This window comes from Pollicipes pollicipes, unplaced genomic scaffold, assembly GCF_011947565.3.
Source record: "Pollicipes pollicipes isolate AB1234 unplaced genomic scaffold, Ppol_2.1 Scaffold_4740;HRSCAF=5597_pilon_pilon_pilon, whole genome shotgun sequence".
NCBI classification, from domain to species: domain Eukaryota; kingdom Metazoa; phylum Arthropoda; class Thecostraca; order Pollicipedomorpha; family Pollicipedidae; genus Pollicipes; species Pollicipes pollicipes.
The window spans coordinates 42,093,182-42,119,161 of record NW_023596545.1 but is presented as its reverse complement, the minus strand read 5'-3'; the positions used below and the strand labels follow the sequence as shown (position 1 = coordinate 42,119,161).

At 57.1% G+C, this 25,980-nt stretch overlaps 1 pseudogene; it reads right to left on the bottom strand.

Annotated features, from left to right (window-relative positions):
• Positions 1-520: 520 nt before the first annotated feature.
• LOC119098666 (endoplasmic reticulum membrane sensor NFE2L1-like) lies at positions 521-25,637 on the bottom strand (annotated as a pseudogene).
• Positions 25,638-25,980: the final 343 nt, after the last annotated feature.

Below are 25,980 nucleotides of genomic sequence, written 5' to 3'. Positions count from 1 at the left end.
TAGTACCACCATGGACACTGTCTTCAGTCGCCACTTCTATCGCAGTGTCTCCTGATGGGACCCGGCACGCCAGTTCCACTGCTAAGCGTCGCATCGTTTGCTGTTATACCCATCCAACGATTACCTGACGCTAAACGTTATCCACCTACTTATAGTCACATTTCATCACTAATTTGTAGTTCACATCACTTTATGATACTCGTCATACGTTCCCACGAAATCGCACGCGGTGCGTTAGAATTTAAATGGGGCTAAACTTCAGTAACAAACGAACGAGCATGCATTCCAAGTGAACCGAACTCGATAAAACACAGTACACACTGGCAGAAACAGTCTATCGTGTCTCCGATTCTTACAACTTGCAACAACCTCCATCCGTCTCTTCCACACGTTATCCCCTCACCGCCCACTCCGACGCGTCAGCACAGCATGGGAACTTCCGTTTGTGCTCATCCCACGAAGGCACTCCACCGCGACCCAGCGAGCGCCCCCTCCCCCCCCCCCCCCCCCCCATCCCCACAAGGCAGCGCGCTCGATGAGCACGTTCCTCGGCGTCCGTGACGGCCCCCAGGCGCGGTGCCTGGCGTAGCCGCTGGCGCCACCTCCGAGTCCCGGCCTGGTCTTCATCACTGGGACCTGCTACGCCCCGCGCCAACGGCCGGGTCGGCCACGATCACAGCGCCCCTGGCGGCGCTGCGAGCAACCAGCAGGACGTTGCCATCAGCCGACATCTGCAGGCTGAAGTCGGCCGGCGAGTACGGCCGGCCATCCGCGTCCCTCAGCGACTGCGGACAGGCACGGTGTCAGTCCGGCAGGGGCACGACGTCAGTCAAGCAGGGACACAGGCTCACCCCAGCAGAGATACCGAGGCTGTTCGACAGGAACACGTGGTGAGTCTCATAGGGATACAGTGCCAATGCAGCAGGGAACAGGATCAATGGAGCTGTCACATCGACAGGGACGCAGTCTTACTGGCAGGGGCGTAGCGTCAATCCAGTCGGAGACGGGGACGACATGTCGAGGTGGTCAGGTCTCAAAACGCACATCAATATAGTCAACAGTCGCAAGTTCAAAGAGACACAGGCAAGGACTCGCTGATGCCTGATGTGAATTCAGAGAATGTATAATGACCTCTGCGTCTGTGCTTGCATCAACACTCCTCTCTCTCTCTCTCTCTCTCTCTCGCTCTCGCTCTCGCTCTCGCTCTCGCTCTCGCTCTCGCTCTCGGCTCTCGCTCCTTCGCTCTCGCTCTCGCTCTCGCTCTCGCTCCGCTCTCGCTCTCGCTCTCGCTCTCGCTCTCGCTCTCGCTCTCGCTCTCGCTCTCGCTCTCGCTCTCGCTCTCCGCTCTCGCTCTCGCTCTCGCTCTCGCTCTCGCTCTCGCTCTCGCTCTCGCTCTCGCTCTCGCTCTCGCTCTCGCTCTCAAGCTCTCGCTCTCGCTCATCGCTCTCGCTCTCTCTCCTCTCCCTCTCCCTCCTCCCTCCCTCCCTCCCCTTCCCTCTCTCTCTCTCTCTCTCTCTCTCTCTCTCTCTCTCTCTCTCTCTCTCTCTCTCTCTCTCTCTCTCTCTCTCTCTCTCTCTCTCTCTCTCCATTCTGCACACATACAACAGTTCCGTTTAATAGCTTGTTTGGGGGAAACATTAGATATACATTCACAAAGCGTGGCAACCATTGTCCAACAAGGTATTGTAGTTAATAGCGTTTAATATCTGCCTTTAATCACCGTATTTTTTTCTCGGAAGAGTCAGCTGGCCAATTTCCACCAGTGAATTAGCGGAGTCGTACCTGGAAGACGTGGCGGTGCATCCGTGCATACTTGTCGCGAATACGAGAGCGCTCCTCGGTCAGGAACTGATGCTCGGACAGCGTGCGCTTGCCTCTGGTCGCGCACCTTCTTCAGGTCCTCCGTCAGCGCGGCAATCTGGTCCAGCTTGCGCTTGCGGCAGTTCTGCGCGGCGAGCTGTGCGAAGAAACACCCCCTCTTCGTTCAGCTTTTAAACAGGCCAAGTTCGAGAACATGGCTGCTGTTAAAATCTACAAAAACTGGTAAACCTTCCAAGACAAGAAAAACGAAATAGCTTTCATCATGCATCGGATCCGCACACATTCCTGCCGCTTCAGAATACTGGCCGGCAAGGTAAGGAGCCCGACCACCGTCCGGGGGCGGAAGTAGCAGGGCTGCGCGCCGAGTATCGCCTCACACCTTGTTCTTGCCGCGCCGGCGCACGTCGCGCACCAGGCTCAGCTGAGCCTCGGTCAGCTGGTGCCTGGCCAGCCGCTCGTTGAACTCGTCCATGGGCAGGTGCACGATGTCCTCGGCCGACAGCGGGATGTTCATGGCGCGTGTCCTCCTGTCGTCGCGCGACAGCCGCTCCCCCTTGCGCTCGCCACCTGCCGGCCGGCGGCGGTCAGCCACGTCACGGTGTCGACGCGCCGGCACCGCGCGCGGCCCGGCGGCGGGTAAGACACATTGATCAACAGCATCCCCAGCCGGGAACAGATACGCCAATGACGGGTTTTGGCCAAAATGGTCGCCAACGCACCGCGGCGAAGGCAGTGACTACGCAAAAGCAGACCTATCGGCGTATCTCCTCTGAAAACTCTTCAGGAGTAGTGGACCACGGCATTACTGTTGTGCCCACTTAACTGGATGCGAGTCGTCGCTGAGGGTTTGTAAAAAGTCGATTCACCCCAGGTAGAAATCTAGGCTAATGAACAAATGTCGCTTACATATTTGGCGTGCATTTGTTGTGACCACCGCTCATACCGACCCCTCTCCGCACTGCCACTGGCGCGTCCGTCGACACACACTTCGGCGCCACACAACACCCATCCGGCACCGCAGGCGCCTCCGGACGGGGCGTGCCCGTCCTAAGTCTCCCCCACCGCGCGGCCGATCTGGGGTGTGTGCTCGGCGTGCGGCCTGTCGGCTCACTTTTGTCGCGGGCGATGGGTCGCTGCGCCTCGCTCGGCCCCTCGGCCAGCGCAGGCTGCTGGTAGCTGTGGTTGTGCGCCACCGGGCCGAGCCGCTCCGCAGGGGACTGGCGCCGGGCACACAGGCGGTCAGGTCAGCACACAGCACCCGCCCGCGCTCGGTGTGCGCGGCGGCACGAGGGGCTCATCGCCACACGGTTACGCGGAGGTGCAGGACGACGTGCCGGGGAATGTATGGGTTTAACATGGCCGCGCCACCGTGAGGTGCACCGCTGAATGATCATAACGACCAAAGTTAATCCAGATCGACACGTGCTTTCACTGTCGATGACATTTTGCCATTTTTTGCACCTACATCTTCAGCAATATTCAAATTCATTTAACCATTCTCCTCTTTTCCAAATGTCCTGACGTTTGACGTGCACCGCGAAAAGGGCTATTTGTCGGTTGACAGCGAATTTTGCAAACACAGCACACCGCAGTAGACATACATATCATCCGCTGGGCTTTTCGGGTCTGACACAGCTGAAAGCCAAGTTCGTTCGATCGACGATCCAGCATATTGTCACTAACCCACTCCTCCCTCCACCCCATCGTCACCAACCCACTCCTCCTCCCACCCCATCGTCACCAACCCGCTCCTCCCACCACCCCATCGTCACCAACCCACTCCTCCCTCCATCCAATCGTCACCAACCCACCCCTCCCTTCACTTCATCGTGACCAACCCACTCCTCTCACGGCCATACCGAGACGCACCCCCCCCCCCCCCCCCTTCCCAGCCCAGGCCCGGCTCTTGCGGCCCACCTTAGTGAATTGAGCGCTGCGGCTGAACTTGATCTCGTCCGGCTCACAGTCGGTGGCCGCCTCGCCCGGCGTCGGCGTGTTGGCCGGCGGGTACGCGGCCTGCAGGCCCCCCTCGGCGGCGTAGCGGCCGGGACTGGCCGGCGCCGACGAGACCGGAGCCGGGGAGACGCTAGTAGTGCTGGCTGGGCTCGGGCCGCGGTACAGGCCTACGGATAGAGGCCAGCGTCACACGCCCGCGGACAGAAAAGGACTCACGGCTTACAATTTCTAGAGATTTAGAGACTGAACAAATGTGTAGCTGCTTGGAGCAAGACACTTCAGACATGAGGCTCATTAACAGGAATATCCACTACAAGAGCAGAAATGCTATCAAAAAGTTGCACTTAGCTTATGTCAGGCCACACCTAGAGTATTGTGTAGAGGCTTGACCCCCATGCTTCCAGAAAGACACAGATGGACTGGAAAGAGTACCGCGAAAAGCACCTAGGTTGACATATGGGATTGGCTACCTGGAATGTAAGGAGACGTTCAGGGCCTTGGATTTGTGTTCGCTGAAATATCGCAGACTTAGATGGTATCTAATAGAGGTATACAAGATCATGAAAGGGATAAACATGGTAGATCTACAAGGAGCAATGGAAATTAGGCCGAGACATAGAGGAAATCAATTTTATTTAGCGAAAGGTAGGAGTAGAGCAATGAGGCAAATTTCAATAAGTCAAAGAGTAGTAAACCATTGGAATGGGTTGACAAACGGAATTGTTCGAAGTCCCTCCCTAGCAACATTCAAAACCCGTTTAGACAAGATCTATCGGTCTAAAGATCTCATTTGCAACTCAATCCATGCAGTTCATGTGGTAAGATCAGTTTCGAGGATGTGTCCGGAACCTGAGGTAGGCCAGCCACGATGGGCCCCTATACATCTTTGTTGGCCAGATGTCTTTATGTCTTTACGACACGGGCCGGCGTCACAGGCCGGCAGACACAGACCAGCGGACACAGACGACGGGGCACAGGCCAGCAGACACAGGCAAGCGGACACAGGCCGGCGGACACAGGCCGGCGGACACAGACGAGCGGGCACAGGCCAGCAGACACAGGCAAGCGGATACAGGCTGGCGGATACAGGCTAGCGGACACAGACGAGCGGACACAGGCAAGCGGATACGGGCCGGCGGACACAGGCCGGCCCTGGATGCGTGGTGTTAGTAGACGTGTTGCAATACCATCCAAAGCATACATACGAGCTCCCTGATAAAACAGACCGCTTCCGGTAAGCACCGATCTCCGTCAAAACCATGAACATTTGTTAATTCGGTTTCCGGTAAGCACCGACCTCCATCAAACCATGAACCGATGTTAATTCGGTTTCCAGTAATCACCGACCCCGTCAAACCATGAACCGGTGTTAATACTGCATCAGCGCGACCCGCACGTCCACAGAGCCGCCCAGGTCGCGTGCGTACCGTCATTTCCGGTGAAAACACGTCTGCCGTACATCTGGTGTTTCTTCTGGGCCACAGGCAGGCCGGGACTACGGCCGTGGCTGGGCGGGTCGGGGCCCGAGCCGGCGCCGGCCGGGGCCGGACACCGACTGAACGAGCCGAGCCCGTTCAGTCCGCTCCCGGAAGACCTGGGTGCGCACGGACGAACGAGGTCACGGCAGGTTGGGGGTCACGGACCAGCAGCGGCCGAGTTCGACTGACCCGGTCATCATCCCAGTGACAGCCGGACGAGCACGGCATTCCCTGTCGAACGTGACGTCACAGAGTGACGTTTGATCAAAACATAATTGCGCTACAGCCTGCCCTGGACTTATTGTTAGCAACACCTTGATATCAGCACAAAGATCGTTGGCACAACCTTTAATTCAGGGATTTTTACAGAATGCGCGACAAGACTTGCCAGGAAACGACAGAGTTAATGCACACCGGGGACGCGGCGTGTGTATGTCAAATAAAAGTCAAATGTCAACTGAATGAATGTCAAATGTAGATCACCATCAACCTCCCTAACGGTGACAGTGACGCTGACGATCATGGTGATGGTCACAGTGATGGTCAGGGTGACGGTCACGCTGACGGTCACGCTGAAGGTCACAGTGACGGTCACGGTGATGGTGACGGTGACGGTCACGGTGATGGTCAAGCTGAAGGTCACGGTGACGGTCACGTTGGCGGTCACGGTGAAGGTGACGGTGACCGTCACGCTGGCGGTCACGGTGACAGTCAGTCACACTGAAGGTCACGGTGATAGTCACAGTGACGGTCACGCTGAAGGTCACAGTGACGGTGACGGTGACGGTGACGGTCACGATGACCGTCAAGCTGACAGTAACGGTGATCGTCACGCTGAAGGTCACGCTGACGGTCACAGTGATGGTCAGGGTGCAGGTCACTCACTGCGGGTGGTCGGGCAGGGAGACGGGCCGCTGGACATCTCCCCCAGTCTGACTGCCGACCCAGTCCTCAGCAGCTGCCGGACCAACACAGTGTCAGGTGAAAGGCGATCGGACCAGTTCAACGCAGACCAGACCGCATCAGATCACATCAAGTCAGACCGGGCCGAACTTCTGCTGAACTCTGCTCTGCATGTATCACTGCGCATAATCGCGCGGCATGACTGCGCTGTGTCCACGGAAGGCTGCACATGTGCGCATCGTTTCCACCGCCTAGCACCGCCCTACACCGCTGCACACACACGCACGCACGCAGCCGTCTGTATCGACCCCACACGACATGCGGGTCGCTTCCGAGCGGGCCGCCCGCAGCCGCGACCCGACGGCGATGCGCAGCGCGGCCGTCTGACGTCCCCTACCGAGCGTGATGGGCGCACTGTCCAGGTCCAGATCGTCCGCGTCCAGCAGGTGCGAGAGGAAAGCCTCCTCCCGGTCCAGCGGCAGCGCAGGCGCTGGCTCGGCCATCGGTGTCACCGGTGACAGCTGGTAGTATAGGAGATCGCCGCCGGTGGCGCCACCGGACGGCGCGGACGCCGGAGGGCTGGTCTGGCCCAGGGCGCCTGTGACAGTGCGTGAGGTCGTCAGACAGGGGTGGGGGCAGCCTTGCAGCACTTCCCAGCCGGCATCCCCGAACACATCACGTGCCGAGAGCACCTGCGACGGTGCGTGAGGTCGTCAGCCAGGGGTGGGGGCAGCCCCGCAGCCCGTCCCAGCCGAGTGTCCCCGAACACATCACATGACGGCAGCGTGTCGTGACTGACCGTGGCTGTCGTGGAAGTCGGCCTGTTGCGTCAGCGGGCCGCTGGGCGGCGCTAGCGTCGCCGTCGGCGGCACCGCCGGCGGCTGCTGGCCAGGCAGCAGCAGAACGCTGGCTAGATCCTGCCAGCGCTGTTCCATGCTCACCATCCGCACCAGCGGCTGACGGGGCTGAGGGCAGAGGGCGAGCGTACGTCAGCGCCAGCACCCACCGACGGAAGAAGGCCGGTACGCGCAGAGAGGGACAGCCTACCCTCACACGGCCTTCAGCCGACGGGGAAGCTTGAGCTTGCAGCTCTTGGGTCGATCCGGCACGCGGTTGTGGTTCGCATAGAGTGACAACAGATGCCACATTTTGAGCATTACGTCACAAAAGGTGGGGACGGACACGCCCGGCAAGCCGGAGAAAGGCACATGAAAGTGCAACACAACGGCGGCATCAGAGAGCAAACAAGCAAAATATTTGGAATTTGGAATTCACTGGAATTTTCGGATGCGCCGACTGCAGTGCTACTTGGCGCCCAGAACAGTAAGGATGACGTCTGTCTGCTCGCTGGTCATCCGTTACCTGGCTGGCAATCGTGTGGTTCTGAGCGGCCTCGATCATCTGGTCAAGCAGAGCTATCTGCTCGGCGCTGCAGTCGGCGTCGCCCAGACTGCCCTGGCCCGAGTCGCAGGAGGCGAGGCGTCTCTGCAGCGGCACCTGAGGCACGCGACGGCCGGCGGTCAGCGGGTCCGCCTAGCTCCACACACAGCCGCCAGTGGAGAGGCTCGCCATCAACAGCGGGCCCGTCCAGCTCCACACACAGCCGCCAGTGGAGAGGCTCGCCATCAACAGAGGGCCCACCCAGCTCGACACACAGCCGTCAGTGGAGAGGCTCGCCACCGACAGAGGGCCCGTTCAGCTCCACACACAGCCGCCAGTGGAGAGGCTCGCCATCAACAGAGGGCCCGCCCAGCTCCACACACAGCCGCCAGTGGAGATGCTCGCCATCAACAGAGGGCCCGCCCAGCTCGACACACAGCCGTCAGTGGGGAGGCTCGCCATCAATAGAGGGCCCGCCCAGCTCGACACACAGCCGTCAGTGGGGAGGCTCGCCATCAATAGAGGGCCCGCCCAGCTCGACACACAGCCGTCAGTGGGGAGGCTCGCCATCAATAGAGGGCCCGCCCAGCTCGACACACAGCCGTCAGTGGGGAGGCTCGCCATCAATAGAGGGCCCGTCCAGCTCCACACACAGTCGTCAGTGGAGAGGCTCGCCATCAACAGAGGGCCCGCCCAGCTCGACACACAGCCGTCAGTGGAGAGGCTCGCCACCGACAGAGGGCCCGTCCAGCTCCACACACAGCCGCCAGTGGAGAGGCTCGCCATCAACAGAGGGCCCGCCCAGCTCCACACACAGCCGCCAGTGGAGATGCTCGCCATCAACAGAGGGCCCGCCCAGCTCGACACACAGCCGTCAGTGGGGAGGCTCGCCATCAATAGAGGGCCCGCCCAGCTCGACACACAGCCGTCAGTGGAGAGGCTCGCCATCAACAGAGGGCCCGCCCAGCTCGACACACAGCCGTCAGTGGAGAGGCTCGCCATCAACAGAGGGCCCGCCCAGCTCCACACACAGCCGCCAGTGGAGATGCTCGCCATCAACAGAGGGCCCGCCCAGCTCGACACACAGCCGTCAGTGGGGAGGCTCGCCATCAATAGAGGGCCCGCCCAGCTCGACACACAGCCGTCAGTGGAGAGGCTCGCCACCGACAGAGGGCCCGTTCAGCTCCACACACAGCCGCCAGTGGAGAGGCTCGCCATCAACAGAGGGCCCGCCCAGCTCCACACACAGCCGCCAGTGGAGATGCTCGCCATCAACAGAGGGCCCGCCCAGCTCGACACACAGCCGTCAGTGGGGAGGCTCGCCATCAATAGAGGGCCCGCCCAGCTCGACACACAGCCGTCAGTGGGGAGGCTCGCCATCAATAGAGGGCCCGCCCAGCTCGACACACAGCCGTCAGTGGGGAGGCTCGCCATCAATAGAGGGCCCGCCCAGCTCGACACACAGCCGTCAGTGGAGAGGCTCGCCATCAACAGAGGGCCCGCCCAGCTCGACACACAGCCGTCAGTGGAGAGGCTCGCCATCAACAGAGGGCCCGCCCAGCTCCACACACAGCCGCCAGTGGAGATGCTCGCCATCAACAGAGGGCCCGCCCAGCTCGACACACAGCCGTCAGTGGGGAGGCTCGCCATCAATAGAGGGCCCGCCCAGCTCGACACACAGCCGTCAGTGGAGAGGCTCGCCATCAACAGAGGGCCCGCCCAGCTCGACACACAGCCGTCAGTGGAGAGGCTCGCCATCAACAGCGGGCCCGCCCAGCTCGACACACAGCCGTCAGTGGGGAGGCTCGCCATCAACAGAGGGCCCGCCCAGCTCGACACACAGCCGTCGGTGGAGAGGCTCGCCATCAACAGCGGGCCCGCCCAGCTCGACACACAGTCGTCAGTGGGGAGGCTCGCCATCAACAGCGGGCCCGCCCAGCTCGACACACAGCCGTCAGTGGGGAGGCCCGCCATCAATAGAGGGCCCGCCCAACTCGACACACAGTCGTCAGTGGAAAGGCTCGCCATCAACAGCGGGCCCACCCAGCTCGACACACAGCCGTCAGTGGAGAGGCTCGCCATCAACAGGCAGTACCGAGAACAGGCGACGCCTGAGAAACGTGTCTACATTAAAAGGACAAATGCTGATGCAAAGAAACGCCTGAGACAGACGATTGCCTGAGCGCTATGCCTCTCTTGAACAAACAGCGACCGGTCCATCAAGTGGAGGTCAGCTGAGGGGGCCATCGCACCCCTACCAGCAGTATGTGGGTGCCTATCACTTTGAGTACAGGTAGGGCGAATGCAAGTACAGGTACAGCATAGGTGGGGCGAGTGCGATAACAGGTACAGTACAGGAGGGGTGAGTAAGAGTACCGGTACAGTATAGGAGGAGTGCAAGAGGGCCTGGTACGAGTACAGGTACAGTACAAGAGCGGCGAATACGAGTACAGCTACAGTATGGTTGGGGCGAGCGCGAGCTTAGGTATAATACAGGAATGACGAGTACGAGTGCAGGTACAGCACAGGTGTGGTGAGTACGAGTACAGATATAGTACAGGTGAAGCGAATACGGGTACATGTATGGCAGAGGTGGGGCGGGCCTCTGTCGCTAACTATGTCCGGGTTTTAATCCTGATCTGATTATGCTGAGGTAAGCCAGTCAGAAGCTCGTAATGATGTGTGTGTGTGGGGGGGGGGGGGGGGAGACCGCAGGCCTGTTGCCAACAGCGGTTGAGTCTGGAAGCGCAGGAGTTCGCACGGACGGGTCTACCGCACGGACGGTGTGGACCCGTCGTGCGGACGAGTCCGCCGTCGCCGCCAGCGTGCGGACGGGTGCGGGTCTTGTCCGGAGGGGTTCGTGTGGGTGGACCGTACCTCCGTCGTCGGCATGGGCCGGCTCTGGGCGCTGATCAGGTCGTCGATGGTGGTCGGAATGGGTCCGCACAGGGCCGGCTCGTCCAGCGCGTCGACCGCCGAGTTCAGCTGATCGACGGAGGAGGGCACTTGCTGCGCGCTCTCCGCCGGCGACACGGCCGGCAGGCACAGCACGTACTCGCCTGCGGGCGCCGCCACCGCTCAGACGTCGGCCGTCTCGTGCCGCCAGAGGTCCCACGGAGAGAGTGCAACATGGCACGCTCGGGCGATAACGGGGCCCACAGCATGACAACACCCTCCGACGCACGCCAGAGAACGCCCCACGTCCCGCGCGTCCCGGGTATCACCAAGATGTCACACCGAATGCGCCCTCAAAAAGGCACGGGAAATATCTCCATTTCAAATGGAAGCAAAAAGACGCGTGGAAAGAACTTCACACCACATCCTCGTTTTCTTACAATAGCGAGAAATACCACAAAATCTTCAAGACGGATACTACTGTAGGGCATGCAAACTGGACACCTGCAACGCGTGCGTTTTCATGCAGCTGGCCACATCGGCATCTTCAACGTAACGACTTAACACGTGTACTAGAAGCGTATATTTCTGAGAGCGACGACATGCTGCTGTCCTCGTCTGTTCTTTTCTGCTCACCACGAGTGTATTGCCACAGAGCCGATGGTGTGCCGGGAAACCCCGACCAGTTGCCTACCTCAGAGTCGCTCCCTGTCTGGTGTAACCGAGGCGCTCGTGCCAGCTATCTGCCTCCAAGTCAAACGTCTCCGAACCGACGGCGTGGCCGAGGCAATCCAGATACTGGTCTATCTATGACTACCATGCGATTCGATACGCATCCCGCTAGGGCTCATATTACCGTGTCGTGTTTTTTTTCGTTACGTGTTTTGGCTGCGTGTGGACTTATATGCCACTTCATGCACTTTTGTGTTCTGTTCCATGATGGGCTCATGTGCCTCCTTGCTCGGGAGAATACATCTAAGCGTTCAGTGCAGACGAACCAATCAGCCAGTTGTCTGCCTCCTAGCCGACCGTGTGACAGAGATATTCGGACCAGTTAGCTGTCTACCGGTAAATAGTGCAGCCCCAGCACTCGCAGACATGCGACCCGTCTCAGAGTCGATGGTGCACACGGCACTGGCCAGTTGCCTACCTAACTCAATAGCGTAATCACGGCACTCAGGCCAATGACCTGTGTCCGAGTGAATGGTGCAGTCTAGAAACCCAGGCCAATTATCTGCCTCCGAATTACATGTGTGGTCGAGACACTCAGAACAATAATCTGTCTCCAAGTCGACGGTGCAGGCGGCGCGTTGAGACCATTTACCCGTCTCCGAGTCGATCGAGTAGTCGACGCACTCGGACCAGTTACCTGTCTCCGAGTCGATGCTGTAATCGAGACCAGCCCAAATGTCGTCGAGCGAGTCATCCACGGCCGCGGCGCCACTTGACGCCGCTGCAGGCGCGCCGGCCGGCTGCCACTGCGGAACGGTCACCCAGTGTCACCGCGGGCCCCTCCCAACAGAGGGCAGCATCACTCGGTCAGCACCGGGGCGGAGCAGACGAGCGCTGGCGCGGAGCCGCCGGCGGCAGCGCCAGCTCACAGAGAGGCACGCACTGGGCTGACAGCCTCATCCGACTGCCATCTGGCAGCACGCGTCTGCCATCACACCATGCGATCGAAGGCTGTTTGGAACAGCTCACGCGCAACATAGGTGGGAATCACACCATGCGATCGTAGGCTGTTTGGAACAGCTCACGCGCAACACAGGTGGGAAGATGTCACTGGTGTTTTGCGCACACTAAGTATGGACCTCGCAGTATTTTCAGTGATTTCAGGTTATTCTGACAGGCCCACGCCGTTTTCATAGCTTTTCCGTCTTTTACGTGACCCCACAATGTCTTTACAGCTCTCAGATCTCCAGGCCTACTCCGCCCACACATCAGCATAGGTCTCGATGAAGTGTTCATCAGTAAAGTGAGCCTTGCCAAAGAGCGCATTCATGAACACAGTCGAATTGCGTACATCGATGGCGCCTGACGGTCTTCGAAGACTACGGAAAGGTCAAGGGGAATGAGAATAGAACGCACATAGACGGGAAGGCACTCCACGGTCCTCTCATTTGCATACTGCACTAAACACACCCATATATCTCCACTTACTGAACAAGCTAAACGACGCTTCACTACACGGGCAGGCACAGATCGTACAAACACAGCGCAGTCAATGTTTGTAGAGCAAGGCAACATCGAGCAGTGAGGACACATCTCATAGATGAAGTGCCTATGAACACACACGTTAAGTACACAACGCACGGCGTCAATTGTCAGAGTGCTACCTGCTGCCAGCAGTTCTGCATTCGTAACCTTCCATGAAATAACCGCAGACACGTCTGCTACAAAGCTGCGAGCGCTCTCAAGTACCGTTCCCATCTCGGACCGTGTGACCGAGTACTGTAGCGTCGTGCGACGTACCGCCGCCTGGCGGCCGGTCGCGTACCTCATCATCGAGACGAGCGACCTTCTCCGGTAGCGGAGCGGTCTCGTCCTCCTCGGAGAAGGAGCGGATCGGGTCGAAGTCGTGTCGGGTCAGGCCCAGGTCGATGTCCTGCTGCCACAGCACCTCGATCACCTCGGCGTCCTGTCGGCACGGGCCACGGTCAGCGCCATGTCATGTGGTGACGAAAAGTCACGCGGCGACGCAGGGCCTCCCCTCCCCCCCCCCTCCTGTCACGTGGTCTAGCGGCTGCAACCGGGCACCACACGAGACAAGAGGCGCATTCGCAGCGAACCGGACGACCAAGGTCCTGAGCCATCAACATCACTCGTGACGTCATATCCCATAGATTCTGCGCTGTTTGGTGTTCGCAGCGACCGGAACGACAAAGATTCTACGTGACGCCACCTTAAATATTTACGGGACGCGCAGAATCTTTTTCTGCGACTCGATCGAAGAGGGACGCAAATAGCGCAACACACTCAAGTATAAACAGGTCGCTTTGCGTGCTCAAAACCAACCAGGAGTGACAAAAGGTGTTCCATATACTACAAAGAGCACACATTGCGGTTTCCGTTCTTACTTGTGGCTGCATGCGCAGCTATCGTCACGACCGTGACGAAGAAGTAAATAGTAAAAACCGCACTGCGGAACACACCCGGCGAAGATTCTACGCGACGTCACGTAGGACAGAACACTCTTAGTGCTGCACTGTGCTCCACTTGTCTTGGAGACTCGGTGCGGCCTGGCGCATCCGACATGGGGAGTCACGTGGCCGCGGACGGCCGTAGACGGGTACATCAGACGAGCCATCGTCCATATGTGCCATCATATGCCATTATATGTCATCACCCCACCCCTAACCCCAGCAGTGCGGTGATGATGACGGTATTTAAAGCGCACCGGCTACTTACGCTATTGTATGCCCTGTCTGACGCTTTACGGAACATTCTCACCAGCACACCCAGGTCAGATTAGGTGGTCCACTGCCGGGCATCAGTCAGTGTTTGGCGGCCTTTCTGCGGACATGATCCGTCGAAAGCTGTTGTCTAGCAACTAAAACTGGAGGATTTAATCGTGGAATAGCGTAGTGGTTAACGGTTTGCGTTCACCACTGCGCGTCTGGGAAACCAGAGGTACGGGGTTCGATTCCCGCTATGCCCGCCTTTCATGTCATGGTAAGAGGCAGGCGACGCCATACAGCCTCAGCATCTGGGTAAAGCCCTAATAACGACGGCAGATGTCCCCTGCGGCCAACAGAATGCAGTTCGCGAGCGTACTACATTGAAATACTTCATGACCATGGCAGTTTATGAAGCACTAAGATGGCTAAAAACTATGTTGGCATTACACAAGTATCGGCCGTTAGGATTTTGTGCATTGGTATGAATATGAAAATAGCGCTTACATCCATAAGTCTCGAACTGGTGCTTTTGCGCATTAAAGAAATTAAAACCAAATTCTCGGGCTTGCAAAAAACAGTACCACATTTTTATATCCAAACTACCACTAAACCGGCGGTCTAATTACGAAAACTGCCTATATGAACTCATTTATCAAACCAGTTACAGTCATCAAGGTGGAATGACTTCCTGCGACATGAGTGCACTACATTCGGAACCGTTCCACTCGTGTTCAGCCATTGCTATGGCAATATAGTCAAACGCATGCACATCGGTTTAAATGCGGTTTCGTCTGTACGCCGCGTTCATGAACTCACTGCACCGGCGTCACTGAATTGGCTCCCGCCCTGTTCATTCAAGACTGGGATATAGTCGGTATCAGAGTGTACCCAAAACAACCCAACTGAGAGGCCGAATATGGCATGGATTGAAACTTTTGGACTTCTGGTTTGACGTGAGTCATCCTTAAAATAGATACCCGCGCACCGTGGCGTTGGTCGCCACCTTGCTATCCAGTGGCAGCACCCGGATCACCTAACTTCCCAGAATGTTTTGGACTCTTATATTATATATATATATTAAATAACCATACATACGCATATGCAAGAATTACCATATACGTACATATATATAATATATATTTCACTAAATGATAATTCTTATCATACGTTTTGAATGGTTTTACTATCCAACCATAAGGACCCGATCCGCGGCCATTAATAGCAGTAATTGTATGATATCTTTCAGACAGCAGTTTTAAACTGACAGCACAAGTTCAGTGGCGTTGACATCGATTTTTTCATGGCGAGAGAGCAGATTTAGGTGCCTCTGTGGAGATCTGCGTGCCTCGTACAAAACCAATGCCTAAATTTTGTATTCCGGATTTTGCAAGACTTTTTCGGGGCAATTTTGCCAGTGTAATTCCCCATCGCCCCCTGACGGCACCACTCATACCGGGGTTCCGTCTTTCCCTGTTCAACTGGAACAGCTTCTGCCTGGAAGATTCGCGCCACGGAATCCGTTCCAGGCACGTCATCACATGGTGCCGCCGGGTGACCTTCGCCGTTTTTTTGACAAGTGGAGCGGAGACGTTGCGCCCACACTCCATTCACAACACGTACGGAAAACCAGCGAGCTGGAAAGCTCTCTCTTGCGACTGAGTTCCCCAGCGACCCACCCGAACCGCTTCCCGTGCACGCCCCTGCAACGCCAGCACGGCACAGGGCTCGCCCGCCGCCCGTCGGACCGTGATGCAACCCTGTGACGTCACATCGCTAACTTAAGTTCCACACGCCGGGCGAGTTCGTCAGCGACCGCCGCCGGCGGAGCAGCAGTCCTTGGGCCATGGGCGGAGGCACCATGGCAGGAGGGTGGTATGTGCTCTACAGGATCACGGAGGGCTAATCGACCGCAGCTCAACCGGCATTGCCACGCCACATTGCAAGTCGCAACATGAAAGGTGCAATAAGAGCACAAACAGCCCGCTGCTGTAGCATGGCATGGGTGGTCAGAATCACACGTAGAAGGCCGCCTGTTGTAGAGCCAGCGCTTCGGGAGGCCGTTCAGCTCGCTGCAGCCTCGGAATGAGTTCACGACAGTCATCTGTGTTGTGTTTGGGACACGACGTCCGCGAACTCCGACGACAAGCTGTTCCGGGATCCGAGAACCCCGGCGCTCTAGCACACGAGCGCGAATCAAGCGCACAGACGCACCAAATGATCCGGCACCGGCCGCTGCGGGAGGCCTTCATTCGCCCTGACCCAGCCGCCGTGGGTCGCACCCGACTACAGTGCCTCTCCACAGCCCCGCCCTCTCCGACGTGCCGACGATGGGTCGGGCTCGTCGGACCCTCTGATAAATTTCGGCGTCATGACACATGACTGATGGCGATTAAGGAATTAAATCACGCAGCAGCCGCTGGAGATCTTGGCTCGAGGCGATCTCTGATCGCTGGAGATCTTGGCCTCACACCTGGCACGGCCGACCCAAGGCTTCTCGCTCGTGGGCTGGCACTTGACTCTCGAGGCTACAACATCCCTCGCACAATGGGTTCAAGGGTAAACGTTGCGAAACACGGCCAAGACCCATTGCCAGCAGTTGGGCCTAACCCAGCGTGTCGGCGTCGGGCGTTTGCCACTGGGTTGCCACCGCACAGACAGACGGCTGGACAGGTTAGCAAGCGGTGAAATCACACGACGCGCAAAATCACACAGGAGAGGAGGTCGGTTTCGGATGCCAATATGGCTGCATGCCCATGCGTGCGGTCAAACCGAGCCCGCATACCGCGACCATCACGAGATCGAGCGCCACGACTGACGCCCTCGGCTAAGGTCCTGCACGAGAGAAGCTTCGCAAATTCAGACAGGAGGCTCATCTCAGCATTCATCAAACTGGGTCACCTTTATTTGTATTCTCCGATTTAGGGAGCTGATGTTTTCTCCTCGAGCATTGATGATGCGTTCTCCTAGAATTTCGGCCCATGCATTTTGTCATGTAGACAAAAACAAACTCTTGCTGAAAGGAAGATCCGGCATCGGATCTAGGAACGACTGCGGGAAGTCTGCTGCGGGAAGCCAATTCCAAATTTGAGGAAACCGCAGCAATGCCAAGCACAAATAGTACAAATTGACATGCTTTCCATCGTTATGGAAGGGAATACGGCCCTGTTTGCACCTCATGGATCTGCCCTTGCTACTGCGTCATGCGTGTTTATTTTCTTGCTTGCATTGCTGGAATTCTGCAATAGGCGTCGTGTCTACGGTTGGCAGGCCTCTCGTCCAACTAGAAGGGTTGCGCGGAAGTTGTTGGGGAGTGGGTTCCATCCCCTCCACCTGAGGAAGACCCTACACTCCTTTCCCCTGTGGGTATCCGGGATATATTCATGCTTTCAGGGAAGCTTCAACAAACGACAGAGCTCAGAGGAAAACACTGTAGGGGCCGGCAGTGAGGTCAGTACCAAGCAACGCGACGCCGGCGCCGGCCGTGCGTACTGTCAACACCGACAGCCAGTTACCTGGTCAGACATCTCCGCGTCCGACAGGGCCGTGTCAGACGCAGCCGGCTCCGAACAACGAGTCACCACCCGACCAGGCGACGCGTATAAGTGCGTCCAGTCTCTCTCTGCCAGCCTCGAGTCGGCCCAGCCTCCTGCCGCCAGCCCTGAGTCAAGCACACCTTCTGCCGCCAGCAGCGGGTCGGATGGACGTTCCAGCCGTGTCTGGCTCCAGCCTGGATCCGTGTCGCTCCAGCTCGCGTCCCACCAGCCGGCCTCCGCCGGGCCCGGCCAGTGCCGCTTCCACCTCTCGCCCGCCTCAGCCAGGTCGGCGTCCATCATGTCCCAAAGGGCGAACCCGTCGGAGGCCAGGTCCTCGGGGAGCCGCGGCCCCTCCGCACCCAGGGTCAGCGCCAGCCAGCTCCGGTCCGACGCCGCCCCGTGCTCGCCTAGGCCCGAGCCGGGCCGGACCGGACCCGTACCGTGCGGCTGCGGGGACGGGGGCGAAGGCGTAGCCGGCCCGGGCGACGGCGGACTGGCAGCTCGCTCTGCCTCGGCCGCTGGGTCGGCCGGCGCTGCACAGTGGCTGGAGCGGTGCCGCGCCGGCCAGAGCGGCTTCAGCTCGTCCGGCGCCGTCCCACACGCCTGGGAGGCCGACAAGCGGCGGTGGTGCCGCCCCGCCGGCTCCAGCGGCCAGGCCGACCCTGCTCCAGCCGGCCAGGCGGCGGCGGCGGCGGCAGGCGCCAGCGGCGCGCCACACCGGCTGCCGGCGCGCGGTCCGGCCGGCGCCAGCCGCAGCCGGCCGACCAGCAGCGCCAGCTGCAGCAGCTGGCCGCACCAGCTGGCCAGCATGCTGCCAGTCTATCCGGCCATTGAAGCCACTGACTCGCGGCCGAGCGATGACGTTACGCGCCCGGCGGCGCGGACAGCCGCCTTCGACGGACCGAGCGGTGCCACCTGCAACTGCCGCCCGACGTCAGCGGGGGGGGGGGGGGGGGGGCGCACTGACCGGTGGGAATCCCCGGCCAGCCGGCTGGTGCGCTCAGTGGCAGATTAACCCTGTAGACACTAGGCACGCCACATCGCTGGTTGGTGACGACATTGGCTGCTCGGCGGCCGAAGCATTCTCCGTGAGGGATACCCGTGTCCGTGGCACCACCCACGGAGGCAGCGTGACCTCTCGCAGTTCCCAGGCTGACACAGTGCTATGTTTCGCACAATTTTCGAAACCCCTTGGCTTCTTACTGTGTTTGGCCCCTGAAACATTGTCCCCTCCCCATATATATATATATATATATATATATATATATATATATATATATATATATATATATATATATATATATATATATATATATATATACACCAAACTTCATCTTTACATCCATCTGAACAATTAACAATGCAAAAGCGGCGACGATAGCTAGAAGTTCTACAGCCGGGTCTGAAATACTAACCCACGATATCAGCCAAGCCGGCAGTGTTTACACTGCTCGAGCCACACACATCTTATCATAAGACAAACGGCGGCGTCCGACGACTTCTTCAATCTCAACAACTTCGTTCCGCGGCATCTGCCGACGGGGCGCCGAGTGGCAGCAGGTCCATCTGGCACGCGCACTCCGCGTGCCGCGCCCGGCGGGCCTGCAACCCCGGCTGCCACGCCCTACCTTGTGGAGGCTCGAGCCGAGCGCCCACCGCCGACGCCCGACGCCCGACGCTCGGCGGTGCGGTACCTATCTGGGCGCGGTGCGGCGCGCGAGTGCGTCGTCCCTCCGTGTGACCCGGCTCTCTCAGCTCCTCCTAGCGCCGCTCCAAACTATAGCAACCCGCCCAGAATAGCTTCGCGCCACAAAAAGGTGGACAGCACTAATGTTTTATTACACCTGGCAGCGCACCTGGCGGTTTTTCGCGGCAGGCCCAGAACCGGGCTGTTTGCCACAACTCCTCGCGGAGCCAAGCGCTGTTTTTGCGGTTTGAGAGGACTTGGACCCCGGTTGCGAAAACCAGCCAGAGATGGATGAATTGCGCAGCATCGACGATTGGCTCTAGCGCCCTCAGTCACGGAAACAGCATTGTCTGGGGCGTTAGCGTCTTTAGGCATCATGCTCCCGCCGATATCGCTCGGGTCAAACGAGCGTGTAAACATGCCATGCGCATCGTGCAGCCAGCCAAAACCAGCGGGCGTAGTGAATGCGGTGAGAACACGTCAGACGGTCACTTGCCGTTCCTCATGCCCTGCAGCCATCACGTTCGGTGCCACTGCCAGCCCTGACACTGAACAGTCACGACTGTACATGGGTTTGGCGCTCTTCGCGACGGGTGAGAGCATTTGAAGCATCCTACGCTTCTGAGCAGACAGCGATGAAGCATTGGACGCTAAAACGGGTAGAGACTGCAAAAACACGTGAAAGGCGACCAGTGTTTGGCAGGTTTCTGGATGTCTGTGGAATGCTGCCTCGGATTTTGTGGTCACCCGCCAGACCGGGCCAGACTGGGCCTCACCTCCGGCACAGAGACCCTGTCCGACTGGACCCCACGTCCAGCGCCGAAACCACGCCCGACCGGAGCCCGACTGGGACCCACGTCCAGCGCCGAGACCACGCCCGACCGGAGCCCGACTGGGACCCACGTCCAGCGCCGAGACCACGCCCGACCGGAGCCCGACTGGGACCCACGTCCAGCGCCGAGACCACGCCCGACCGGAGCCCGACTGAGACCCACGTCCAGCGCCGAAACCACGCCCGACTGGAGCCCGACTGGGACCCACGTCCAGCGCCGAGACCACGCCCGACCGGAGCCCGACTGGACCCACGTCCAGCGCCGAGACCACGCCCGACCGAAGCCCGACTGAGACCCACGTCCAGCGCCGAGACCACGCCCGACCGGAGCCCGATTGCGGCCTACGTCCAGCGCCGAACGCTGGAGATTGCTTCCAGGGACACAGGGGGCCACTCTTGACTTCTGCCGGGAACAATGAGGACAGCCAGGGATGTTATTGGAACCGACTCCCAGGAGCGCTGGGGACATTCGTGGATGCTGCCGGTGCCGATTCCAAGGAGCAGTGGGGATAGCCGGGTCCGCTACTGACGCCGACTTCCAGAAGCACTGGAGGCAGCCGGGGATGCTACTGTTACCAACTTCCAGAAGCACTGGGGACAGCCGGGGATGCTACTGTTGCCAACTTCCAGAAGCACTAAGGACAGCCGGGGATGCTACTATTGCCGACTTCCAGAAGCACTGGGGACAGCCGGGGATGCTACTGTTACCGACTTCCAGGAGCACTGGGGACAGCCGGGGATGCTAGAGACTTCCAGGAGCACTGGGGACAGCCGGGGATGTCAATGGGACCGACTTCCATACACAGTGGAAACGGTCGGGGACGACTCCCAGGTGCACGGAGAAGGGGGGGGGGGGGGCGCTCGGGACGGCAGGAAGCGAGCAGCACTCCGGAAAGCACTGGGGACAACTGCGTCGGATGGCTTCCTGGGATAATGGAGAGCCGTTGACAGTGGAGGTTCGGACTAGCCTCTGACGACAGGAGCACCATTGCGGCAGTTGGGGCAAGACCTGGCATCCTTTATCGGGCTTCTGCGGGTGCAGCCTTTTGTGAAATCAAATGAGATTAATACATAACGGCGCCTAATTCCATCACAACTGACTGAATGAGCTCCGTCAACAGAACACAGCTCGATCCTACGTGGCCGTCCAAACAACACCCTCTGAAGACCGCTGAGCAATGCCCGGCATGTCGGAGGAAATACGGTCTGAAATCGATGTGACGTGACGTAAGCTGCGGGCCATGCGATCCGGCCCGACCTGAGGCCCACGGCACCTGACCCTGACCTGACCTGACCTGAACCTGAACCACCTGAACCTGAACCTGCTACCTAACCTGATTCGAGACCCATGCGGCTCGAATGAAGGCTCAGAAGGGTAAAACACCTAAGTATATTCAATTAAGATGGTGTTTGGCTTGCCGCAGACCTGGTCAAAACGACGCATCACAACGACTGTCATTCCTCTTGATTCCGTGCCTGCTTCTCGTTGGCTCTGCCTCCGACAAGCGTAAGTCAGCTCTTTCAACAAACGGAGTTTGCCGAGCGACCGGGACATCTGTCTCGATTTTTGAGCTGAAGCAGCAACCAGCAAACAAAACGTGCCGAACTAAACGAAACGTGGAAAAACGTAGCGAAACGCCCGCTGCATGCTGCGACTCCGCGCGCGTGCAACCTGAGGCGCGTGCTGAGTGCCGCACCCTACCCACACTGTGCACGCCTCACAGCTCGGCTCCAGCGAGGCTGACACGTGGTAGCCCGCGAACCGCAGTCACAGGCGCTCCCTACGGTCACCGGACAAGCAGATAAGTCGAGGACCGGCGCAGCGCCGCAATGAGTCATACTCCTAGAGAGGTTGGACTGTTTTATCAAAGATTGGCAAGTGGTCGGCAGTAGAGTTGACGCTTTTTGATATTTATAAAACCCGGGGTGGGGTTTCGCAATATCAAAGACCATCAAATTTGGCCTTCTACCCGAAGTTGAAAACACGCCACGTCCTGCAAAACACTATCTATGGCAAAAGCCGATTAGGCCCACAAACCTGACTTTCCATCAAGGTATAGGCAAGGCAACGCATTCCACCATATTTTCAATTGATTCCTACGAGCAAAGCTCTTCGGATGCTGGAACTCATTAACAGGAATATGCATTGCAAGAGTAGACATACTGTTAAAAAGGTGTTCTTAGCTTATGTCAAACACATCTCGAGTACTGTGTAAAATATTGGACTCCATGCTTCCAAAACGGTAAAGATACGCTGAAAAGTGTACAGAGAAAAGCTACTAGGATGATAAATTCGACTCACAACTTATCCTAGAGAGGCTGAAATCGCCATCCTGAAGATAATTCGGAACAGTTCACTGCCCTGCTCCTCTTACAACCTAAAACCCCATAGTTTCTTAGCTACATGCCCGCGAAGATGTGCAGACTTTTCATACCCTTTATTTCAATGTCACTTACGCATGCATGACGTCACAGAAACGCCATTCAAATACTGCCACCCAATTGGCCACGCGACATTCAAGGCCAAGAAGAACATAATCGTCAAGTCGTTCATGTCTGGCGTTCGTGAGCACGGTCTACAGATACTACGCAGTTCAGCTGACTCTCGGTCAATGCTGTGCAGGCAGTTCATGATTCGAACGCGAGTCCCGGTCCGTGTTACATAATACAAGCAGATGGACATAGGTGCCAGATATTACGGAGATAAGACTTGTAATCGAATAACGGACGGGTTTCCGTCTCGACTAAGTGACCCCTGCCCTCCTATCTCCAGAGTGGCAGCCGGTAGGCACCCCGCGCTAGGACGGAACGACCCTTCCGCCCCTGACCAGGAAATATAATGTGCCTCCAAGTGATCTATCCACTGGGCCCCTGACCGTGAAAAAGGGCTTCTCTCAGTGTATAATATAGGGCAGAACAAAATGGGGTCAAAATAAGAAAACGACCAACGCACTGAGGACGTTGACTCCTGTTCCGAACAAACATGTGGAACAACTTCTGCGAAACAGTTTTGAACCCGCTTGCTCGCAATCTAGGAGCAAGGACACCGATGGCCGGCAGTTCCCATCAAACCGAGAGGCGCTGGCCGCTGCAGCTAACACCGGGCGCCTGACGCGTGACAACAGCCGTCGTGAAAGAATAATGCGGAAATTATTTCAAAATCAAACCGCACCATTCAAAAATTAGACCGCGGCGTAAAGTTAAACGGTATGGCTTCGAGGCTGTCATCTGAACAGTGTACAGCGAAAGGAACACGAAAAGAGGGATGTTATCTATACTTGCCTTGCACCATTACCAATGTTCAGTCAGTTCCGGTTCGCGGTGCTGTGAATGCTAATCAGTTTCTATCATAAAAATGAAAACTTCGCAAGTGAAATAAGCACCCAGACTATTTTTCAAACGTGCGAATTGCCACCATCAAGCGTTTAAGGCCTTTCGGAAACGTTACAGTTATCATCCGCCCACCGGCCGCTCACCGCCCAATATTACCAGAGAGCCGACGCCACGGGGCCTACGAGACTGCAACGCCGGGCATGGGTCTTTGTGATAAGACTTGCGAGCTCGCGCGGTCAAAATTACGTCATGTAAATGTTCTAGCGCTTGATTCAGATTAAAGCTTAAAATTCCCAGACTGACATGGGTTGGCCATGTTAATGCAATTAAATGATTCCATTTCGATCCAGAAGCTAGATTCACTATAATTTATGTTCACAATGTCTCCGCACAACCGCTAAAAAATTCAGCACAGCGTCTGAGCGCTATGGGCATTAGAGTTCACTGAACCCTTGTAAAGCAAAAAGCACCGGCGGTTTATTCTACGCAATCATTTGACACCTGGTCCCTTCAGTTTGTAGACATTCCTTCAGTTTATAGACATTAAAATGCAAACAGAATTACATCTGTCGGTGCGCTCTGGCTTAACCTTCAGTTAAAGGGAGTGCTCCACTTTTACATGGGGTTTTAAACTGACATAGCCACCTTAAAAGCCCTTCGGTGCTGTTCACAATCCTGCCCTTATTAAGACCTATGCCCCCCTAGTTTCCGAACTACACGCCCGCCAAAACGGGGAAAGACGCATCGGGGAGAGTATTCCAAATCCACCTTGGCATTCATGACGTCATGATAACGTCATTCAGATCCTGCCATTCCGTAAGCCATGTGGCGATCAAGGCCAAGAAAAATATAATGGTCTAGATGATCATATTCGGCGTTAGATAGCGACATTCATGCACCCTCTAAAGCGAATGTCTCGCCCTTAAAGACATTGAGGCAAGCATCAGATATCATGAAATACGCTCACTTGTAACTTATGGCATGCTTCTAAGAGGAAAAGACTGCACCAGACAACACAATTTCTCGCTTTAGTAAATACGCTCTTCAATACGTCATTGTTTGATCGCGCCATGGTACGTTTGTATGACAACCCACTCGTAGTTTTTCAATCTCCCGAAAAGTGGTCCGCGGCGGTGCTGAATGTGTGCCAAACCAACTGTCGTTAGGTGCTCTTGTCTTACCATTTACCGTGGTGTTATTGCATACTTATCCGTGAGTTTAGTATGCTTCCTTGGACTCGTGTACTCGGTTATAGCGCTACGTACACCTTTCCGATTACGAGTCCTATTTTCGTAATATTTAGGAATGTTTTTCTTCTTGTATTCTGTGGCATAACACGTAATTCCTGTTGGGTTCTCGGAAAGCTTGCATGACCTTGGGAGAGAGCCAAATTATGGCCGTTATAATTGGAAACCGTGCTCACGAATACCAGATATAAACGACTCAACAATAACGTTTGTCTTGACCTTGAACGCGACAAGGGTAGTAGAATGACAGGATTTCAGTGACATTATTATAGAGTCACGGATAACTAAGTGACCTTGAAATTGTCTCCCGTGAGTCTGTACATATCAGCGGGCGTGTAGCTCTGAAACTATAAGAGCTTAGGCCTTTAAGAGAGCAGGGCTGTGGACTGCAACGAATGATCTCCAAGGTATTTATTTCATTCCAAACCCCAAAGAAAATATGGAACACTCCCCTTTGCACTTCCTGAACCTGCTTTTTGTCCAATGCGGCCGTGTCCGAATGACGGTCTGATGGTTCCGATCGCCCGGGACAGCCTCCGTTTCCCTACCATTACCGCAGCTCAGCGGCTGGCCAGGCTCGTGACGTCACACTTTAACGCCACAAGAGCACAACACGACAGGGAGCATGGCCGAGGCTTCCCGCACGCGGCTCCGTCAAACTAGGCATTCGTGCCTTCCGATCGTCCAGAAACTGTACCCATCGGCGACCACCTACATGGTACACCGAAACGCAACCTTCGTATGGTACTGTATCCACACACATACAACAGTTACGTTATTGGCGCATGACTCACCAAATTGTGTCTTCGAAATGGTGTTTCCTTTTCTGGTGAAATCTTTTCAGAAACGTCTTTCACATCCATTGTTGTCAGTGGCCCAGGTGACAGACTGATCATCTTCGGCAAGTCGTCCACCGCCGGCATGGTCGCTAAAATAAAACCAGACCAAGGCTAGTACACGTAACGCACCCGGCAAAAACCAAGGCAGCCTCACGGCCATCGTGTAAAACATTTCTAATTGACGGACATAACGCACACAACAATCAACTGCAGCAACTTGGCGCCTTCCAGAGCACTGCACTTCTTACCCAAGTCGGTTGGGCCGCTGTCGGGCGCAATATCGCGGCCTACGCCGGCGCACAGTCTCACCGCGCACCTCACCCTCACCGCTCTCTCCCGCGACTGAAGTGTGGCAGCGGCGGCGCCAGGCGGCCGCCGGCAGGGGCGGAGAGAGCGGCGCACCAGCCTCGTGCACGGGGCACCTTCCACACCACGGCGCCTGTCTGGCGCGCCGCCGCGCTGCGGCTGGGTCGCGGCGAAACAACTCTCGACCACCTGCAGATTCCACCCAGCGAACAGTTTCAGACTGCGGTGTTGAAATGTGCAGCGCGTTCGGTTAACGTGAAGAATGATGCGCCTTTTTCGTATCGCCTGCGGTCCTGTTCAGACGGATTCGTGCTCCTGTTTGGGTCCTTGACGTTTTGGGAATGGGCACGCGAGTCGATTATTTTTTTTTAG